This window comes from Cherax quadricarinatus, chromosome 71 (assembly GCF_038502225.1).
Source record: "Cherax quadricarinatus isolate ZL_2023a chromosome 71, ASM3850222v1, whole genome shotgun sequence".
NCBI lineage: Eukaryota > Metazoa > Arthropoda > Malacostraca > Decapoda > Parastacidae > Cherax > Cherax quadricarinatus.
In genome coordinates, this window is record NC_091362.1 from 22,536,870 (window position 1) to 22,560,573 (window position 23,704).

General features: G+C 46.9%; 1 protein-coding gene across 3 annotated transcripts in view; it reads left to right on the forward strand.

Moving 5' to 3' along the window:
• Positions 1-23,704, forward strand: part of LOC128700384 (uncharacterized) — a 179,819-nt gene that overhangs the window by 93,760 nt on the left and 62,355 nt on the right. The window contains exon 1 of one of the 3 annotated variants that reach the window (XM_053793561.2): positions 11,043-11,860. The exons of the other annotated variants lie outside the window; for them this stretch is intronic. The gene's annotated coding sequence lies outside the window, so the exon portion shown is untranslated. Of the gene's footprint in view, positions 1-11,042; positions 11,861-23,704 lie in introns of those variants that run through there. 3 annotated transcript variants of the gene reach the window in all.

The following is a 23,704-nucleotide window of genomic DNA, read 5'->3' on the forward strand; positions in this document are numbered from 1 at the left end:
GTGAGAAGGCGAGGCTCGTGGCGTCTATGTGAAGAGAGTTTTATCCAACAGTCTTGCTGATAGTTTCAAAAAGCTAGTTTTAAACATCTATACTGCTTCTGCTGCCTCTTCTGTACTCGACTGAAGAAGCCTGCTGTGTAGGCGAAACGTTTCGGAATAAAGATATCTAACTGTTGCACATGTCTTATCAACTTGTCGGTATTTATACTATTATCACATTCACAGTTTAAGTGTGAGCCTGTCGGCTGCTGGAGGGTCGTCAAGGGTGTAATGTCCTTCTTGGTATAAACACTGGTATTAAATACCGACAAGTTGGTTTAGAAAAACATGTAAACAAACACTAGGATATATACGGTAGCTAGAGTATGACAGTGTAGTGACACACACCAGAGTGTGACAGTGTAGTGACACACACCAGAGTGTGCCGGTGCAGTGACACACACCAGAGTGTGCCGGTGCAGTGACACACACCAGAGTGTGCCGGTGCAGTGACACACCAGAGTGTGCCGGTGCAGTGACACACACCAGAGTGTGCCAGTGTAGTGACACACGCCAGAGTGTGACAGTGTAGTGACACACACCAGAGTGTGCCAGTGTAGTGACACACACCAGAGTGTGCCAGTGTAGTGACACACACCAGAGTGTGCCATTGCAGTGACACACACCAGAGTGTGCTAGTGCAGTGAGACACACCAGAGTGCGCCAGTCCAGTGACACACACCAGAGTGTGCCAGTGCAGTGACACACACCAGAGTGTGCCAGTGCAGTGAGACACACCAGAGTGCGCCAGTCCAGTGACACACACCAGAGTGTGCCAGTGCAGTGACACACACCAGAGTGTGCCAGTGCAGTGACACACACCAGAGTGTGCCAGTGCAGTGACACACACCAGAGTGGGCCAGTGCAGTGACACACACCAGAGTGTGCCAGTGCAGTGACACACCAGAGTGTGCCAGTGCAGTGACACACACCAGAGTGTTCCAGTGCAGTGACACACACCAGAGCGGGTCAGTGCAGTGACACACACCAGAGCGTGCCAGTGCAATGACACACACCAGAGTGGGCCAGTGCAGTGACACACCAGAGTGGACCAGTGCAGTGACACACACCAGAGTGTGACACACACACACCAAAGTGTACCAATGCAGTGACACTCCAGAATGAGCCATTGCAGTGACACAGACCAGAGTGTGTCAGTGCAGTGACACACCAGAGTGTGTCACATACACAATTAGCAGGCCATACACTAGAGAACCACATACAGTGAGGCAGACCACACACTAGAGAACCACATACAGTGAGGCAGACCACACACTAGAGAACCACATACAGTGAGGCAGGCCACACTAGAGAACCACAAACAAGGCGGGCACAAACATGGTGACCACATACACTAGGAGGGCTACACAATCCCCCCCCCTTAGTGTAGTTACAAACAAGGAGGCCCCACACAGGGAGTGGTCACATGCCTTCCCGATTACCCAGACAAAAACTGGCCACTACCCTAGCCTGTTGTCATACATCCTTTAGTGGAAAGCCACCTTCTGATGTACCACCTTGGCTTGCCGCCCTTCATAACCACGATTATCCAGACTCATTATACTTTCATTATGAAAGCTGGTTAATTGTGGAATTTGATTATCCAGGGTGAGTATATGTGGATCTTGATGTGGGTCGTGGATTGGTTCTGCCTCAGAGAGACTGGACCCAGACAGTTATTGCTCCAGTCATGAATAATCTTAGTGTAACACTTCTCTCAAAATTGAGTTTTTACAACACTTTTTAGTTTGTGTTGTAACTTGTTATCTCCTGCAACACTTGTGGTTCGTGTTGTAACGTATCTCCTGCAACACTTGTGGTTTGTGTTGTAACTTATCTCCTGCAACACTTGTGGTTTGTCTTGTAACTTATCTCCTGCAACACTTGTTGTTTGTCTTGTAACTTATCTCCTGCAACACTTGTGGTTTGTGTTGTAACTTGTTATCTCCTACAACACTTGTGGTTTGTGTTGTAACTTATCTCCTGCAACACTTGTGGTTTGTGTTGTAACTTATCTCCTGCAACACTTGTGGTTTGTGTTGTAACTTATCTCCTGCAACACTTGTGGTTTGTGTTGTAACTTATCTCCTGCAACACTTGTGGTTTGTGTTGTAACTTGTTATCTCCTACAACACTTGTGGTTTGTGTTGTAACTTATCTCCTGCAACACTTGTGGTTTGTGTTGTAACTTATCTCCTGCAACACTTGTGGTTTGTCTTGTAACTTATCTCCTGCAACACTTGTGGTTTGTCTTGTAACTTGTTATCTCCTGCAACACTTGTGGTTTGTCTTGTAACTTGTTATCTCCTGCAACACTTGTGGTTTGTGTTGTAACTTGTTATCTCCTGCAACACTTGTGGTTTGTGTTGTAACTTGTTATCTCCTGCAACACTTGTGGTTTGTGTTGCAACTTGTTATCTCCTGCAACACTTGTGGTTTGTCTTGTAACTTGTTATCTCCTGCAACACTTGTGGTTTGTCTTGTAACTTGTTATCTCCTGCAACACTTGTGGTTTGTGTTGTAACTTGTTATCTCCTGCAACACTTGTGGTTTGTGTTGTAACTTGTTATCTCCTGCAACACTTGTGGTTTGTGTTGTAACTTGTTATCTCCTGCAACACTTGTGGTTTGTGTTGTAACTTGTTATCTCCTGCAACACTTGTGGTTTGTGTTGTAACTTATCTCCTGCAACACTTGTGGTTTGTGTTGTAACTTGTTATCTCCTGCAACACTTGTGGTTTGTGTTGTAACTTGTTGTCTCCACAGAAAGTTAGGTTTACAGTGTTGTTTCCAGTAAGGCAGTTGGTCAGCTGTCTTACTTCTGTCTCTGTGACTGTTTAATCTATCTCTTGGTGACTGTCACTGGTTGAGTCTTATTTCTTCGTGACTGTCACTGGTTGAGTCTGTCTCCTGGTGACTGTCACTGGTTGAGTCTGTCTCCTGGTGACTGTCACTGGTTGAGTCTCCTGGTGACTGTCACTGGTTGAGTCTGTCTCCTGGTGACTGTCACTGGTTGAGTCTGTCTCCTGGTGACTGTCACTGGTTGAGTCTGTCTCCTGGTGACTGTCACTGGTTGAGTCTGTCTCCTGGTGACTGTCACTGGTTGAGTCTGTCTCCTGGTGACTGTCACTGGTTGAGTCTGTCTCCTGGTGACTGTCACTGGTTGAGTCTGTCTCCTGGTGACTGTCACTGGTTGAGTCTGTCTCCTAGTGACTGTCACTGGTTGAGTCTGTCTCTGGTATCTCCCTCATGAGAAGTCACTAGATTATCAAGTTACTCGACTACATGATCAGTCAAGGTGTTAGTGCTAGCAGCGAGCACTCCCAGGCAGATACATTACCCTGGCTGGATGAACGATAGTATCAGACAATAGGTAGTGAGACAGACGCTATATTTACATTAGTACCTTTATTACGACGTTCAGTCCATAATTGGACTTTATCAAAAACACTCATACACGATGAGGTTGACGAGGAAGGTCTTGCAGGATAATGTAACTTCCCTCTTTATTAGTAATTTTCTATAGTTTGTTAGTAATTTTCCTTATATATGAATGTTAGAACTTTGTTAGATTCTGTGTTAATCCGTGTCACAGGTGTTGCCATCACCCGAGCATCACTTCTCTTACAACTCCATCTATAAATATATTGAACAATCATGGTAACATCATACATACCTGTCTAAGGTTTTGGGTATATGTTATTCGCTCTATTTATGAATTTATGTTTTAGTGTAATAACTACACTGTGTCTTTGTACCGGGAGTATTAGCGGCGTGCGCTGTGCCTACCATTCTCCTTCATGTTATTTCATTGTACAAGTTTGGAACCAGTTCCTCCAGTATTATCCAGGTGTAAGTTATGTCTCTTTCTTGCCTGCGCTCCACTGTGTACAATTTAAGGGAAATTTTGGTGTTTCTTTCACTTATCTCCCACATTCCATAACTTTTCTTACTTTTCCTTGCATTTCCTACCTCAGCTCCGTCAAGTTGTCGTTAGTAAGAGTAGTCTGCTGTCTGGGGCAACTTCAAATATAAAATAAATTCAGACTTTATTTGTATTGATAACCTCTCTCTCTCTCTCTCTCTCTCTCTCTCTCTCTCTCTCTCTCTCTCTCTCTCTCTCTCTCTCTATCTCTCTCTTTTTTTTTTTTTTTTCTTTTACAGGGTTTGCAAGGTTAAGGATCCTAGCTTTGTTGATAGCTATTTACAGGTTAAGGATTCCTAACTTTATTGGCAAGCTAAGAGCTATTACCTACATCAGCTCATTTGAAAGCATTTTATTGTTATGAGACATACAAGTAGGGAACAGGATGAAGTTGGAGCCATCTGTAGGAGCATTTTCATTTGATCAACTGACGTTATCTCGTTGACATCATTATGCTGTACGAATGTGTTCCATACTCGAGTCATCCTGGGTATGTATGATCTCAGATGGAGTGATGTTCTGGAGAAGGGTACAGCCAGAGTGAAGTTGCTGCTTTCTGCCCGTCTTGTGGCATAAAAGCTTGTTTCACGCTGTCCTCGAAGTCCTCTCTCTCTCTCTCTCTCTCTCTCTCTCTCTCTCTCTCTCTCTCTCTCTCTCTCTCTCTCTCTCTCTCTCTCTCTCTCTCTCTCTCTCTCTCTCTCTCTCTCTCTCTCTCTCTCTCTCTCTCTCTCTCTCTCTGTCTCTCTGTCTCTGTCTCTCTCTGTCTCTGTCTCTCTCTGTCTCTCTCTGTCTCTCTCTCTCTCTCTCTGTCTCTCTCTCTCTCTGTCTCTCTCTCTCTCTCTCTCTCTCTCTCTCTGTCTGTCTGTCTGTCTGTCTGTCTGTCTCTCTCTCTCTCTCTCTCTCTCTCTCTCTCTCTCTCTCTCTCTCTCTCTGTCTGTCTGTCTGTCTCTGTCTCTCTCTCTCTCTCTCTCTCTCTCTCTCTCTGTCTGTCTGTCTGTCTGTCTGTCTCTCTCTCTCTCTCTCTCTCTCTCTCTCTCTCTCTCTCTCTCTCTGTCTGTCTGTCTGTCTCTCTCTCTCTCTCTCTCTCTCTCTCTCTCTCTCTCTCTCTCTCTCTCTCTCTCTCTCTCTCTCTCTCTCTCTGTCTCTCTCTGTCTCTCTCTCTCTCTCTCTCTCTCTCTCTCTCTCTCTCTCTCTCTCTCTCTCTCTCTCTCTCTCTCTCTCCCGCCAGGAAGACCATCACTGTTCCAGTTACTTTCTGATCAAGGTCTCAGGAGTGATAAGTCTTCAATAAAGGTGTCCTAAATAAACGTAGTTTTTGTCCTTTCCTCTTCCTTCCCCCTCCCCCCCTCCTCCCCCCATCCTCCCCCCCTTCGCCCTTCCCTTGCTGCGCACGTAATTTTATCAGTGGATCACATAAAATATCTGCTGAAGAGGGTCCCAGAAAGGGATCGAAATATACAGACCAATTAATCTTCTGAATTTCTGTCTCCATGTGGGTTATTATTGAGCATTACAAAATAACACAATACTAGAACAACACTAGTAAACCTTGTGGTCTATGTTGGTCACTGCAATTACTTTAAGTCAGAAGAGACAAAATACAGTAACTTGTCTGTACTCCCATGTACCACGCTCACACACGCCTGCTGGGTGCCCAAGTCCCTACCAGTGAAAACCTTCTTCACACCTTCACTTCAACTCTTCCTGAGACGACTCCTCGTAAGCTTTTCTTCCCCCATCGTGTCTAAATAACCAGATCATCTCAGCAATTCCTCGTCTCTTCTCTGAGTGACGTCGTTCACAATGCAACATTCTCTTCTAATTTCTACGCTACTTTGCATAATATTAACACAGTACATTGATCTCAGACACTACATCTATACTGCCTCCAGCATCCTCCTTGCTGCAACACATGTGGGTGTGTTAGTGTACATGTGGGTATGTGAGTGCACATGTGGGTGTGTGAGTGTACATGTGGGGGTGTGAGCACTGGAGCGACGATGAGCAGCTTAGAGATCAGTGAGGCGAGGTAGGTCAAGCTAGGTCAGTGACACTGGTCTTACATTCTTCTCTGCCCCACCTGCTACATGCACACACACACACACACACACAGACGAATCGACCCCTGCAACCACAGCCAGGTGAGTACACACACATCTCTGTGTCCCAGAGATGGGACACAGAAACAAGGGTCACAACAGGAAGGTGAAGACTAAAATGAGTCAGAGGGATGTTAGGAAGTAATTCTTCAGTCATAGAGTTGTCAGGAAGTGGAATAGTCTGGAAAGTGACACAGTGGAGGCAGGAACCATACATAGTTTTAAGACGAGGTTTGATAAAGCTCATGGAGCAGGGAGAGAGAGAGGGGATATAGTAGCGATCAGTGAAGGGGCGGGGCCAGGAGCTATGAATCGACCCCTGCAACCGCAAATAGGGGAGTACATGTCTTGCTTCACTAAGCTACTGAAGTTCTATGACAGAATAATAAGATGGACGGATCGACTACACACACTTTGAGTGAAGGGAAGTATTTCACACTACCTCACCACAGATTGAGCTGGACACACCTAAAGTCAGTACCCGACCAGCCGGGATGTGGTTCGTCCGATGGACTACGTTCGGCTAGCAGTAACAACCTGGTTGATCAGGCCAAGATCCACCGCGAGGCTTCGTCAAGGACTGGGCCGCGGGGGCGTTGATCCCCCGGAAAACCGTCCAGGTAGACAAATCAGAGAGGCAAGCAGGGATACAAAGTAAAGTACTATAGTAGATGAAGGTAAAGGTAGACGTTCAGGATGGGAAAATGTAACAAGTGGAGTGCCCCAACTATCAGTACTAAGACTATTATTATTGCTAAGAAAGGTAAATGACCTGCCTGAGGGGAGTGAATATATGTTATTGTTTGCTGATGACGTAAAACTGATGAAAATATAAGGATAGAACAGGATACAGGAAGACTTGGACAGACTGGAGATAAGTGGTCAAACAAGTGATTATTGGAGTTGTACGCAGTAAGTGCAAGGTCATGGACATTGGGGACGGAGAGAGGCGACCAGAACACAACTTGAGAACCAAGAACTTACAACTGTCGCTCAGCCAGAAGGAACTTGTGGAGGGAACATCAGCCCAACATATCGTCAGAGGTGCACATAAATCTCATACCATCTGCAGTACATGGGAAGTTAGCTAATCTTAGAACCGTCTTCAGAAGTCTAGGCCTGGCATAGAGCATGCAGCACCAGCATGGAGCCCCACCTGGTCAATCATGTATTAAAACTAAAAAAAAAAGTCCAGAGATTTGCAAGAAGACTAGTCCCAGATGTGAGAGGACTGAGTTATGAGGGACTAGAACTGAGCTTGATGAATTAGAAAACAAACTGACTAAAAGAAGATATGATTACAACATACTCAAGAGTATTTGAAGAGCAACTGTGGGACGCGAGTTTGAAATGCGAGGCATAAGGGCGAGGGTCATCTATGACAGGGATGTTAGGAAGTGGCAGTGGTAAAGTTAATACACAGTTTCACGAGTATGTATGTGAGTCCACGTGGCCTGCAACTAAAACTGCAGGCGATAGTAGTTTAAGAAGCGGGGCCAGGAGCTGAGATTCGGCCTCCCCAAAGACAACTCGATGAGTGTACAGTACACACACACACACACACACACACACACACACACACACACACAAGTATTGCGTTCACTGATGATAACCATATATAAGTTGGTTCATATAGTGCCAACATTGAGTCACTGAATATGTGAGAAGCAACACATACACTCAGCCAGCATACAAAGATGATACAATACCCACCTTGACACCTTTTTGACAACTTTCTTGAACCTTTGCAGCCTTGAGGACCTTCTTAAACCTTCCATTAAGCCTTAAGAGGCACGGAACTTCCCCCGTCTATTAATAATATGTTCATTTTTCCACTATAATCTACCTTGTCCATAATTATTATCACATTTGCTTTGTCTGTTTCGTAAGGTGAAGTCCAGGATCTTTCCTTAATTCATGGTATAACTTAAATCTTTGAGGACATTAGTTTCGGGTTTCGACAACACATTTCCCCTCTGGATCAAGAATCATGCTTGAGTGCGGTATTATGCCAAATGCGCATCTGTGTGCAAACCCCATTAATATTTGTCAGCTGCAGGTCGAGTAGGTGATGCACACATCACACGGTGCAGTATCACACACGTGAGGCAGTAACCTTGAAACAGTGCTTCCAGCATTTAGTGTTCGAGTTGCGGTCCTAGGATGTCAGTGGTCATCGTAGGTGATAGAGTCAGTGAGGACACAAGAGTATAACAAGATTTCCAGAGTCTGAAATGTGTGATAAAGTCAAGAAAATTTACAATTTGAATGTGGGTGTTTTTACACACAGGCTCGGGTCCACGAGCTATGATTTGCCCCCTGCAACCACAAATAGGTGAGTGCAAACACACACACACACACACACACACACACACACACACACACACACACACACACACACACACACACACACACACACACACACACAAAACAGGCCAAATTTTTATCGACAGGTGCTTTTAACAACTAGCAACTACTATCACAGTGACAAATGATATATCAGAACTGAAGCTGTTACACAGCCACATCAAGAAGAATAGGACTATGAAAGACTCAATAATAAGGTTAAGTATGGAAGAGAAATTACTAAAAGTAACAAGGAAGGTGAGAAGCTGAAGAACAACTTCAAAGAGAAGGTGAAGGACAGAAAGTACTGAGTGAACGGCGGTCATCAACAACAATGGACCTGATAAGAGATCTTGTTATGTTTTAAAAGGTGCACAAGCAACTATGTGCATCACTAACGCTTTCAGCAGCTCACTGCAAATGTGGCAACCACCAGGTTGCTGGTGAGAGGCTTTTGATCTAGGGAATTGGATCTGTACTCTAATTCCCTAAATTAAACCTAAATGCCATCCACATCCCCCCTCCTTACATGATCTGTATAATCCTTACGGGTTTAGTGCTACCCTATGATAATAATACTACTAATAATACAATGTTAAGTAAAGGGACCAACAATAAGTGTTAATCAGTAGAGGTGTGTGTTTGACGTGTATAATGTTCAGTCACGCAGAATCAGGTGAAAAGTGTTGCACCTGCATGATGAAATCTGATCGGTACTGACTTGGAGAGGGAAACTGTAGTCTTGTGAGTCAACACCAGCTTTACCAGAGGATGACAAATCAAACTAGAAAGAGGTGGCTGGGTGAGCTGCATATACTTGTATTGTAGGAAAACATTTGATATTTTACCACACCAAAGATTGATAAACAAAACAAATAACAGGGAGAGAAAACGGGAAAAATACCACAGTGGAGAGTGTCAGGGAGGATACATGTATCATACTGGGCAGTGGCGACAACCCACTGCCCATCTGCAGTTAATATTTGCAGATGATATTAAACTAATGTGAAGAATAAAATCTGAGACGACACTGAAAGAAAATTCTGCAAGAGGACTTGAACGAACTACACGGATGGTAGTAACATTAATGGCCACTCAGTCAGTCCCATTATATACAAAGTTATGAATATTAAGAAAGGCAAAAGAAGAACAGTAACGGAATATAGACTGGTGTGACAGAAGCTGCAAACCTCGACCAAGGAGAAGGACCTCGAGGTAAAGTAATCACCGAACCTATCTTCGAAGTTATATATCAACAGATCAAAATGGGCAACATATACGTGCCTGGCAAACTTTGCAACAACTTTCAGGAACCTTAACAAAGAAACATTAAGGGCCTTATACAAGATACAGCTCAGACCTTTCATAGATTGCAGCAGTCGTAGGTGGTGTCACATTTGTCCAGTGTGGAAGTAGGTCGTGCCCAAGGGTTAGGCAAGCGAAGAATTCCCAAGTATTAAGATCCCAAGAAGTTGCAGTGTCTGACAGGATAGTAGATGAATGGTTCACAGAACCGACACGTTGATTAATTAGACACATGTGCAACTCTTGGGTATCTTTACCGAGGAAACGTTTCGCCACACATCGACTCAAGGTTGACGGACTGGTTATCTCATTCTCCTGTTCTTCATGTTTCTCCTTTGTATGGACTGATGAAGCCACTGTGTGGCGAAACGTTTCCTCAGTCAAGATACCCAAGAGTTGCACATGTGTCTAATTAATCAACGTGCCGATTCTGTGAACCATTCATCTACAATCCTGCCAGACACTGCAACTTCTTGGGATCTTAATACTTGGGAATTCTTCGCTTGCCTAACCCTTGGGCACGACCTACTTCCACACTGGACAAATGTGACACCACCTACGACTGCTGCACCTCTCCTGCTTGCGGTATATAAGCTACTTTCATATATTACGTAGCATCTACTTGTAGGCTGCACCTCATCCAACATATAAACAAACTGGAGAAAGTACAGAGATTTTCAACAAAGTTGATCCTTCAGCTGAGAGATCTGACCAACGAGACGAGGTTAAAGGAACTGAACCTGATGACCGTAAAGAAATAAAAATGAGAGGAGACAGGGTAACAGCATACAAGATACTCAGAGGGCTTAATAGTACAGTGACACTTTGAAAATTGGGGATTGGAGACGAGAGAGCACATCTAGAAATTAAAGACGCAAATGAGTCACAGGGATATTAGGAAATACTTCTTCAGCATCTGCAGGCGTAAAAACACCTGCAGCATCCAGGAGATACGCCTGCAACAGCAGGAAGACACACCTGCATTAGCAGGCAGACACACATGATCATATGAACCAACACCTGCAGCAGCCACTGTGTTCACTGTTATTACAGCCTCGACGCTGGCAGCAGCAGCAGTTTTTGCAACTCTGATTAACTCTTCAATGGCAGACGTGTCTTCCATGTCCCCACCTTTACTATGTATATTTGTGGTGGCCAGGCTTAGTACATTATTATTATTATTATTATTATTATTATTATTATTATTATTATTATTATAGTTCTGGGGAGACTTTAAACCCCCTCCTCACAGGGGTCATGCCGCGCCTGGGGTATTGTGAACCATGAGGTATGTTGTGAGGAAGGGAACGTTAGCTAAGTAGCTCATATTCCTGGGATCAAAAGCTCTTCAACAGCATGAAGGTAGACTGCATGAAGGGTAGAGCTGGTAGAGTGAACATCAAAGTGATGTGGTGGTTATGGCATGATGATGGCGGAGTGCAACAAAACTGAGGCGGGTGAGCAAGACAGGGTCAGTAGTGCCCGGGTTGTGGTGGCCGCCATTACTGCTGTCCCACCTTCACTAAGCTAGCATATAATTTAGTGCTCGATGCTTCTCTCGAGAATTGTCAGTGCGTTCATTAAACTCTTGCGTGTAACCTTTTGTTGAGTCTTCAGCTGTAGAATGTACAGTGAATAACTTTGTGAATAGCTGCTAGTGAATGGTTTACTCATACTGTGTTGTGACTTTTAATCTCTAAGACTGTCCTATGTATTGACGTCTGTAGTGCTGCAGTAAGACTTGGCTAGTGATAAAGGAGCCTTCATAAGAATAGTGAGGACTCATTCAACATAGGAGTCCTCCTCATAGTCGCGTGTACAGTAATATCTGTAAAGACATCACCGCCCCAGTGACACTCACCCTGGATTCTTTCCTAATATTGTGAACTCTGTTATTTAACATACGTGTCAAGAGTAAATATGGCAGCGTGGAGATAGTGAACAAGAACACACTCGAGTGAGTGACTCGTGCTTAAACACACTGGAGTGAGTGACCAGACCCTCACACTCACTGGAGTGAGTGACCTGACCCCTCACACTCACTGTAGTGAGTGACCTGACCCCTCACACTCACTGGAGTGAGTGACCTGACCCCTCACACTCACTGTAGTGACTTGTGTCCCTCACACACACTCAACAAACACTAGGTAAGCATTTTCTCCCGTGGTTGGTGAGGTGGAGATTCAGCAGCAGGTGTGGGTCAGTAGGCTACGCTTCTCGCTTACATTCATTTCTTCCATGTTTACACACTTAAATGCCTATATATTTTAATTGTGTCCTAAAATGTATCTGTATTACAACAGCGTCATTTCTATACCTCTGAATGTCACTGTAACGCTGTTACAAGTGTTGTTGGTGAAGGTTTGTAATCACCTCTCCCCTTGCACTGTATTATAACGGGGTTACGTCCGGATTAACCGATCATCCGTAATAACGTTTCCCAACATCACAGAGATTATCATAACATAAAAATGGGCACTGCAGGAGGACTACTGACCTGTACTTGGCAAGCCCTACTCGCATGTCATCACTCACAATCCTCGTGTGTCTCCATCTTACTCTTAAAATTTCCTAAACAATATATTTTAATGATACTATTTGACAGTTAGTTCTGCTCATGTGCAACACTGTTACCAAGCCACTGCAGTCTTGTGAAGTGAAGAATATTGTATTTAGGGAAGGGAACATTTTGCCAACTAGTGAGTTGACTTGCTTCCTGTAAGAACGTGCTGAGTTGAATCTCAGTTCTGATGCAAGTGTCAAGTGTTTTGGATTACGGACACTGTAGCTGCAGCTGTTGGCAAAACTGGAATAAGAAAGGAAGGAGATATATTAATGAAAATAAGATACCAGACATTAAGTAAAATCCTAATATTGATTGAAATAGATAAGTCAGTTGTACATATAAATTCAGCACAAAGGCGTTGTTCCTAGACCTTTTGCGCTGCATGGAAATAGAGGTGTACGATAAACTAACCGCTTCAGCGGCAAAAATCTACAAAAAAAAAATAATCGGAGGGGAGAACAAGAAGATTCACCGCCAGAACAAGGAAGACGATACCAGAGCAATGGATGGAAGCAGAGGTCTGCGAGAAAAGAGCAAAGATGAAGAGATTACATTTGCTGGACAAATGTGGTTCGGCCATTGACAGTGGTGCAATAAAAGCCACTAGTGAATTGAAGAATATTTTTTTTAAAAGGTGATTTTTCGGATTAGCTTTATGGACGGGGCTTCTTTTAGCAAGGATATGAAGAGGCAGAAGGTGTGTTTTTCTGGGGCTGGGTTGGAAGACGTAAACAACAGATCAGGAAACGTCATAACTAGTAATGTAAGCAACTTTGTTATCTGCCTCAGCACTGAAGAAATAAAGTTGGGAAGCGTAGGAAAGAGGACATGCTTACTAGATGTAAGATGTACATGAACGGTATACAATACCGACAAGTTGAAAAAATAGACACATGTGCAACATCTGGGTATCTTTATTGTAGACGTTTCGCCAACTAGTGGCTTTATCAATACAAATTCTAGAACATATAGTTCTATTGTCTTCTAATCATGTCCTAGAATTTGTATTGATAAAGCCACTGGTTGGCGAAACGTCTACAATAAAGATACCCAGATGTTGCAGATGTAAGATAGGGATAGATATAATTATAACAAAGGGCAGGATCTGTGTCATATATAACATTTGTCATGAAAGTGTTGGCAGTAAAGGGTTGTCCAGAGTAACTGGTGTTAATTGTTTGCAGGACAAGTACTATTAGGATATTGCAGGGCCACCTACTGATAACTGAGACCACTTCTGTGTTAGAAATGACATTTATGCCAAGAATGAAGTGCTTTTATCTTGGGCAGGGATAGCAGTATTAGCTAGTTCAGTCAAGGAGATTCTTGCTGCAGTCTTTCAACCCTTAACTCGAAAAAAGTTGAGAAGTACTGGTATTTTTAGGTAAGGAATTGTGGTATTATAGATTTAAGCAGTAACAAGTGTCAAGATCGTGATACTATGGATTGTAGAAATAACATTTATCAAAAGAATAAAGGAAAATTGTCATTTAATATCAAGGCGATTATAAAGAAAGTCATTGAGAGACATTAAGTAGTGATAACAACATAAATATAAGATACTCAATTTTCATAGCACATATTAAAAAACTAGATGAATGAGACACTTGTGCAACATTTGGGTATATTGTGTAAATTTGTCTGATTCATCAACTTGTCGGTTTTCTAGTCTATTTATATACTACGAAAGTAATCGTCATATTGGAAAAGAGATTTATGCAAAAGGTGGGATTGGTTGAATGTGCAGGAAACGTCAATGTTGTCGTAACAACTGAAACATATGGTTTAATTAAAGGAGTCGGGAGGTGCCTGCCAAGTGCCACATTTAAGAGTCTAAGTTGTTTTATGCTGATAGAAATAACGGGAGGGGGAAGGGAATGCTGTATATGACGTGGGTTCTGGACTCCTGCATAACAACACATGTACAGCCTGATGAAACATGTATATATAGCTTCAAGAAACAGATGTGAAGGATGAACAAATAGATATGTAGGCTGAAGAAACAAATATAGAACATGAAAAGTTAATTTTTGGTGTGTTATACCGACCATCATTTTTGTGCCATCAATTAGGGTTTGAAAAATAAATGAAAATAAAGCAATTTTTATAATTGGACTCGTCACACAACCAGCCAAGATAAATTACATTGGGACAGAATCGTTCAGTCTTCAAGGTACAATAAGGTGGTGGTCTTTTGAGATTTTAGGTTCATCTCAGTTGACTGGAAGTTTAACTGCTTGCTTGGAGCCCAGCGACCTGCAACACGTTATGGAAGCTCGCTTTTTAACCAGTTTATAACCTAACCAGCTAGAGGAAACAACTTGGTTGAAGTATTTCTAACAAAAGAAGAACCTCGTTAATGATGTGCAGGTCGCTAACAACCTTGACACGGATGGTTATACATCTCAAGTCTTACCATTACATACAAGTGCCATAATAAGGAGACTTCAGTAACAGTCACAGATTTCCACTGGGCAAGATGCAGTGGATTTATGGAACACTTGGCTCATCTACAGTGGGATGACTTCACCAATGGTTATTACTTATATAATGAAGATCTTGCTTGGAAATCAGTCACTGACTTTTTTGGGGTAATCCTGGTGGGTAATTAATATTATGTATGATAATTGTACTTATGTGTACCTGTGTCTAAATAAACTTACTAACGTCACACGTCTAACGTTTATAGCTAAAGTAAGATATTAACGTTTAGAAGACTGAGTCGATGCAACCATGTTTGAGGAGCAAGGTGCCTTGATGATGAAGGGCTTTCCTTATATCAGACTTCACTACTTCCTAACATACATCTCCAAGAGCTGTATGATTCCCGGGTTTAGCGCTTCACTTCGAATATGATATATATATTCAGAATCCTCACATTGTTAGAATCGGACATACCAAGGTAAGTCATAGCTAGTGCCACGTAGACTAGCCGAAACTACTCTTATCTCAAGCTAGAGGCAGTGGCTAGGATACTAGACAATTGTTCAACCTCGACCGCAGGTTGTGGTAAGTGGTTCAGTGCTTGTAGAAATAATCAGTTCTTTGTCTTTTGATGTGAACTTAAACAGGAGTTGTCTTATGTTAGATTACATTTACGATTGATTACGTCAGGTTAGCTAATAAACAGCATAAATACTGTGTGTGTGTGTGTACTCACCTAGTTGAGGTTGCGGGGGTCGAGTCCGAGCTCCTGGCCCCGGTGTGTGTGTGTGTGTGTGTGTGTGTGTGTTAGCTAGAGTGCGTGTCTGTCTTACTGAGTAGTGGCTTGCATAACGGAGTACCCAAGAGTGCTTCTCTGCATGCACTTCGTACATCCTCCATGTTGTCTAGTCTACCCTCCTTATTACCTGCCGTGCTGGAGCCTTCCTGCCGTACAGGAGCCTTCCTTCCTGCCGTACCGGAGCCTTTCTGCCTGCCGTACCGGAGCCTTCCTTCCTGCCGTACAGGAGCCTTCCTGCCATACAGGAGCCTTCCTTCCTGCCGTACAGGAGCCTTCCTTCCTGCCGTACCGGAGCCTTTCTGCCTGCCGTACCGGAGCCTTCCTGCCGTACAGGAGCCTTTCTGCCGTACAGGAGCCTTCCTGCCGTACAGGAGCCTTCCTTCCTGCCGTACTGGAGCCTTTCTGCCTGCCGTACTGGAGTCTTCCTTCCTGCCGTACCGGAGCCTTTCTACCTGCAGTACTGGAGTCTTCCTTCCTGCCGTGCTGGAGCCTTCTTGCCTGCCATACAGGAGCATTCCTGCCGTACAGGAGCCTTCCTTCCTGCAGTACAGGAGCCTTCCTTCCTGCCGTACTGGAGCCTTCTTGCCTGCCGTGCTGGAGCCTTCCTGGCTGCCGTACTGGAGCCTTCTTGCCTGCCATACTGGAGCCTTTCTGCCTGCCGTACTGGAGCCTTCCTTCCTGCCGTGCTGGAGCCTTCTTGCCTGCCGTGCTGGAGCCTTCTTGCCTGCCGTGCTGGAGCCTTCTTGCCTGCCGTGCTGGAGCCTTCTTGTCTGCCGTACTGGAGCCTTCTTGCCTGCCGTGCTGGAGCCTTCTTGCCTGCCGTACTGGAACGTTCTTGCCTGCCGTGCTGGAGCCTTCTTGCCTGCCGTGCTGGAGCCTTCTTCCCTGCCGTGCTGGAGCCTTCTTGCCTGCCGTACTGGAGCTTTCCTGCCTGCCGTACTGGAGCCTTCCTGCATGCCGTACTGGAGCCTTCCTGCCTGCCGTACTGGAGCCTTCCTGCCTGCCGTACTGGAGCCTTCCTGCCTGCCGTACTGGAGCCTTCCTGCCTGCCGTACTGTAGCCTTCCTGCCTGCCGTACTGGAGCCTTCCTGCCTGCCGTACTGTAGCCTTCCTGCCTGCCGTACTATAGCCTTCCTGCCTGCCGTACTATAGCCTTCCTGCCTGCCGTACTGTAGCCTTCCTGCCTGCCGTACTGTAGAATTCCTGCCTGCCGTACTGTAGCCTTCCTGCCTGCCGTACTGTAGCCTTCCTGCCTGCCGTACTGTAGCCTTCCTGCCGGCCGTACTGTAGCCTTCCTGCCTGCCGTACTGTAGCCTTCCTGCCTGCCGTACTGTAGCCTTCCTGCCTGCCGTACTGTAGCCTCTCTGCCTGCCGTACTGTAGCCTTCCTGCCTGCCGTACTGGAGCCTTCCTGCCTTCCGTACTGTAGCCTTCCTGCCTGCCGTACTGTAGCCTTCCTGCCTGCCGTACTGTAGCCTTCCTGCCTGCCGTACTGTAGCCTTCCTGCCTGCCGTACTGTAGCCTTCCTGCCTGCCGTACTGTAGCCTTCCTGCCTGCCGTACTGTAGCCTTCCTGCCTGCCGTACTGTAGCCTTCCTGCCTGCCGTACTGGAGCCTTCCTGCCTGCCGTACTGTAGCCTTCCTGCCTGCCGTACTGTAGCCTTCCTGCCTGCCGTACTGTAGCCTTCCTGCCTGCCGTACTGTAGCCTTCCTGCCTGCCGTACTGTAGCCTTCCTGCCTGCAGTACTGTAGCCTTCCTGCCTGCCGTACCGTAGCCTTCCTGCCTGCCGTACTGTAGCCTTCCTGCCTGCCGTACTGTAGCGTTCCTGCATGCCATACTGGAGCCTTCCTGCCTGCGGTACTGTAGCCTTCCTACCTGCCGTACTGTAGCCTTCCTGCCTGCCATACTGTAGCCTTCCTGCCTGCCGTACTGTAGCCTTCCTGCCTGCCGTACTGTAGCCTTCCTGCCTGCCGTACTGTAGCCTTCCTGCCTGCCGTACTGGAGCCTTCCTGCCTGCCGTACTGTAGCCTTCCTGCCTGCCGTACTGTAGCCTTCCTGCCTGCCGTACTGTAGCCTTCCTGCCGGCCGTACAGTAGACTTCGTGCCTGCCGTACTGTAGCCTTCCTGCCTGCCGTACTATAGCCTTCCTGCCTGCCGTACTGGAGCCTTCCTGCCTGCCGTACTGTAGCCTTCCTGCCTGCCGTACTGTAGCCTTCCTGCCTGCCGTACTGTAGCCTTCCTGCCTGCCGTACTGTAGCCTTCCTGCCTGCCGTACTGTAGCCTTCCTGCCTGCCGTACTGTAGCCTTCCTGCCTGCCGTACTGTAGCCTTCCTGCCTGCCGTACTGTAGCCTTCCTGCCTGCCGTACTGTAGCCTTACTGCCTGCCGTACTGTAGCCTTCCTGCCTGCCGTACTGGAGCCTTCCTGCCTGCCGTACTGTAGCCTTCCTGCCTGCCGTACTGTAGCCTTCCTGCCTGCCGTACTGGAGCCTTCCTGCCTTCCGTACTGTAGCCTTCCTGCCTGCCGTACTGTAGCCTTCCTGCCTGCCGTACTGTAGCCTTCCTGCCTGCCGTACTGTAGCCTTCCTGCCTGCCGTACTGTAGCCTTCCTGCCTGCCGTACTGTAGCCTTCCTGCCTGCCGTACTGTAGCCTTCCTGCCTGCCATATTAATTTCTATCTCTGCCAAGTACTTACCTATAATTTAGGTGGACTAAAACACAGGTACCTACTTCTACAGCTAGGTGGGCAGGGACAGCAGTGACAGAAGGTAACTTGTCCTTAAGTTTCTTCCTGCCAGGAAATCGGATTCGTGACGTTACATGCGTTATTTATTTTATTTAGCTAAATTGAATACATCAGTGTGCTGCTCCATTATTCCATGTGACAGTTACAGTGGGAACAAAATCTAGTTATGATCTCCCTGTTATATTCCGTCACAAAGGATGGATTACAGTGTTGTTATGTGGTAGTCTGAGCTGGGAGACTTCAGCAATGAGGATATTGTCAAGTATTAAATTAACAATACAGCAGTTCCTGATGTTTCAAAGGTTCCAGCACAGCTGGAGTTTATATTACGTGGGAATTACAATCTCTTAAGAGAGTTTGGCGGAAGGTGGGTGTGTAGGCTGGAGTCTAGGGTGATAGCACGGGTGTGTAGGCTGGAGTCTAGGGTGATAGCACGGGTGTGTAGGCTGGAAGTCTAGGGTGATAGCACGGGTGTGTAGGCTGGAAGTCTAGGGTGATAGCACGGGTGTGTAGGCTGGAAGTCTAGGGTGATAGCACGGGTGTGTAGGCTGGAGTCTAGGGTGATAGCACGGGTGTGTAGGCTGGAAGTCTAGGGTGATAGCACGGGTGTGTAGGCTGGAAGTCTAGGGTGATAGCACGGGTGTGTAGGCTGGAAGTCTAGGGTGATAGCACGGGTGTGTAGGCTGGAAGTCTAGGGTGATAGCACGGGTGTGTAGGCTGGAAGTCTAGGGTGATAGCACGGGTGTGTAGGCTGGAAGTCTAGGGTGATAGCACGGGTGTGTAGGCTGGAAGTCTAGGGTGATAGCACGGGTGTGTAGGCTGGAAGTCTAGGGTGATAGCACGGGTGTGTAGGCTGGAAGTCTAGGGTGATAGCACGGGTGTGTAGGCTGGAAGTCTAGGGTGATAGCACGGGTGTGTAGGCTGGAAGTAGTCTAGGGTGATAGCACGGGTGTGTAGGCTGGAAGTCTAGGGTGATAGCACGGGTGTGTAGGCTGGAAGTCTAGGGTGATAGCACGGGTGTGTAGGCTGGTCTAGGGTGATAGCACGGGTGTGTAGGCTGGAAGTCTAGGGTGATAGCACGGGTGTGTAGGCTGGAAGTCTAGGGTGATAGCACGAGTGTGTAGGCTGGAGTCTAGGGTGATAGCACGGGTGTGTAGGCTGGAAGTCTAGGGTGATAGCACGGGTGTGTAGGCTGGAAGTCTAGGGTGATAGCACGGGTGTGTAGGCTGGAAGTCTAGGGTGATAGCACGGGTGTGTAGGCTGGAAGTCTAGGGTGATAGCACGGGTGTGTAGGCTGGAAGTCTAGGGTGATAGCACGGGTGTGTAGGCTGGAAGTCTAGGGTGATAGCACGGGTGTGTAGGCTAGGGTGATAGCACGGGTGTGTAGGCTGGAAGTCTAGGGTGATAGCACGAGTGTGTAGGCTGGAGTCTAGGGTGATAGCACGGGTGTGTAGGCTGGAAGTCTAGGGTGATAGCACGGGTGTGTAGGCTGGAAGTCTAGGGTGATAGCACGGGTGTGTAGGCTGGAAGTCTAGGGTGATAGCACGGGTGTGTAGGCTGGAAGTCTAGGGTGATAGCACGGGTGTGTAGGCTGGAAGTCTAGGGTGATAGCACGAGTGTGTAGGCTGGAGTCTAGGGTGATAGCACGGGTGTGTAGGCTGGAAGTCTAGGGTGATAGCACGGGTGTGTAGGCTGGAAGTCTAGGGTGATAGCACGGGTGTGTAGGCTGGAAGTCTAGGGTGATAGCACGGGTGTGTAGGCTGGAAGTCTAGGGTGATAGCACGGGTGTGTAGGCTGGAAGTCTAGGGTGATAGCACGAGTGTGTAGGCTGGAGTCTAGGGTGATAGCACGGGTGTGTAGGCTGGAAGTCTAGGGTGATAGCACGGGTGTGTAGGCTGGAAGTCTAGGGTGATAGCACGGGTGTGTAGGCTGGAAGTCTAGGGTGATAGCACGGGTGTGTAGGCTGGAAGTCTAGTGTGATAGCACGGGTGTGTAGGCTGGAGTCTAGGGTGATAGCACGGGTGTGTAGGCTGGAAGTCTAGGGTGATAGCACGGGTGTGTAGGCTGGAAGTCTAGGGTGATAGCACGGGTGTGTAGGCTGGAGTCTAGGGTGATAGCACGGGTGTGTAGGCTGGAAGTCTAGGGTGATAGCACGGGTGTGTAGGCTGGAGTCTAGGGTGATAGCACGGGTGTGTAGGCTGGAAGTCTAGGGTGATAGCACGGGTGTGTAGGCTGGAAGTCTAGGGTGATAGCACGGGTGTGTAGGCTGGAAGTCTAGGGTGATAGCACGGGTGTGTAGGCTGGAAGTCTAGGGTGATAGCACGGGTGTGTAGGCTGTAGTCTAGGGTGATAGCACGGGTGTGTAGGCTGGAAGTCTAGGGTGATAGCACGGGTGTGTAGGCTGGAAGTCTAGGGTGATAGCACGGGTGTGTAGGCTGGAGTCTAGGGTGATAGCACGGGTGTGTAGGCTGGAAGTCTAGGGTGATAGCACGGGTGTGTAGGCTGGAAGTCTAGGGTGATAGCACGGGTGTGTAGGATGGAGTCTAGGGTGATAGCACGGGTGTGTAGGCTGGAAGTCTAGGGTGATAGCACGGGTGTGTAGGCTGGAAGTCTAGGGTGATAGCACGGGTGTGTAGGCTGGAGTCTAGGGTGATAGCACGGGTGTGTAGGCTGGAAGTCTAGGGTGATAGCACGGATGTGTAGGCTGGAAGTCTAGGGTGATAGCACGGGTGTGTAGGCTGGAAGTCTAGGGTGATAGCACGGGTGTGTAGGCTGGAAGTCTAGGGTGATAGCACGGGTGTGTAGGCTGGAAGTCTAGGGTGATAGCACGGGTGTGTAGGCTGGAGTCTAGGGTGATAGCACGGGTGTGTAGGCTGGAAGTCTAGGGTGATAGCACGGATGTGTAGGCTGGAAGTCTAGGGTGATAGCACGGGTGTGTAGGCTGGAAGTCTAGGGTGATAGCACGGGTGTGTAGGCTGGAAGTCTAGGGTGATAGCGCGGGTGTGTAGGCTGGAAGTCTAGGGTGATAGCACGGGTGTGTAGGTTGGAAGTCTAGGGTGATAGCACGGGTGTGTAGGCTGGAAGTCTAGGGTGATAGCACGCAAGGTTTTACTTGTCACCATCACCACCAGTGTTGTATCAGTACTTGTACAGTATATTGTATGTGACGGCCTCTTGACCACGGCTGTCACCCTCGCTGCTGTTGTCACTACCAGCACCACCACCACCACAGTCACTATCACCACCACCACTGTCACTATCATCACTACCACCGTCACTCTCACCACCACCACTGTCACCCTCGCTACTACTGTCACCACCACCACCACAGTCACTATCACCACCAACACCACTGTCACTACCACCACCACCACTGTCACTATCACCATCACCACTGTCACTACCACCACCACCACCATAGACACTATCACCATCACCACTGTCACTACCACCACCACCACAGTCACTATCACCACCACCACTGTCACTACCACCACCACTGTCACCCTCACCACCACCACTGTCACTATCACCACCACCACAGTCACTATCACCACCACCACTGTCACTACCACCACCACTGTCACCCTCACCACCACCACTGTCACTATCTCCACCACCACTGTCACTATCACCACCACCACAGTCACTATCACCACCACCACTGTCACTACCACCACCACTGTCACCCTCACCACCACCACTGTCACTATCACCACCACCACTGTCACTATCATCACTACCACCGTCACTCTCACCACCACCACTGTCACCCTCGCTACTACTGTCACCACCACCACCACAGTCACTATCACCACCACCACCACAGTCACTATCACCACCACCACCACAGTCACTATCACCACCACCACCACTGTCACTACCACCACCACCACCACTGTCACTATCACCACCACCACTGTCACTACCACCACCACCATAGACACTATCACCACCACCACTGTCACTATCACCACCACCACTGTCACTACCACCACCACCATAGACACTATCACCACCACCACAGTCACTATCACCATCACCACTGTCACTACCACCACCACCACCATAGACACTATCACCACCACCACAGTCACTATCACCATCACCACTGTCACTACCACCACCACTACCATAGACACTATCACCACCACCACAGTCACTATCACCATCACCACTGTCACTACCACCACCACCACCATAGACACTATCACCACCACCACAGTCACTATCACCATCACCACTGTCACTACCACCACCACTACCATAGACACTATCACCACCACCACAGTCACTATCACCATCACCACTGTCACTACCACCACCACCACCACCATAGACACTACCACCACCACCACTGTCACCCTCACCACATAGTTTGTATGTATACGTGTGCAGATGTACACTTATACATATGTATAAGTGTACATCTGCACACGCATACATACAAAAATTTACATAAGTAAATTCACTATTACACTTACGCGTACCTCACACAAATATATACAAACATGTGCAGTAAACATATGAAAGTACACATGTGCAGAAATTCATACGCACAAACATACACACACATATACATCTTTGTATTTTGTTGCGTTGAGGTAGATAGAGGAGGCTGGGGTTATGGAATACAGGGACACTTTTCTCGGATCACGCAGCGATCTTAAATATTTTTAATTATCATTACCATTATTATTGTCTGCTTGGTGGTGTATAGAGACAGTGATCCATAACTTAGGTTCTCACATTCACCAGGTGTTGAGAGACAGTGGTCCATAACTTGGGTTCTCACACTCACCAGGTGTTGAGAGACAGTGATCCATAACTTAGGTTCTCACATTCACCAGGTGTTGAGAGACAGTGGTCCATAACTTAGGTTCTCACACTTACCAGGTGTTGAGAGACAGTGGTCCATAACTTAGGTTCTCACACTTACCAGGTGTTGAGAGACAGTGGTCCATAACTTGGGTTCTCACACTCACCAGGTGTTGAGAGACAGTGGTCCATAACTTAGGTTCTCACACTCACCAGGTGTTGAGAGACAGTGGTCCATAACTTGGGTTCTCACACTCACCAGGTGTTGAGAGACAGTGGTCCATAACTTAGGTTCTCACACTCACCAGGTGTTGAGAGACAGTGGTCCATAACTATGGTTCTCACACTCACCAGGTGTTGAGAGACAGTGGTCCATAACTATGGTTCTCACATTCACCAGGTGTTGAGAGACAGTGGTCCATAACTATGGTTCTCACACTCACCAGGTGTTGAGAGACAGTGGTCCATAACTATGGTTCTCACATTCACCAGGTGTTGAGAGACAGTGGTCCATAACTATGGTTCTCACACTCACCAGGTGTTGAGAGAGATATTAATCAAACTAATGATTGACAAGCCACATTAATAATTCATGATTGTGACTCTGGACTGACATTATTTGTGGCTTAACCCTAACACAG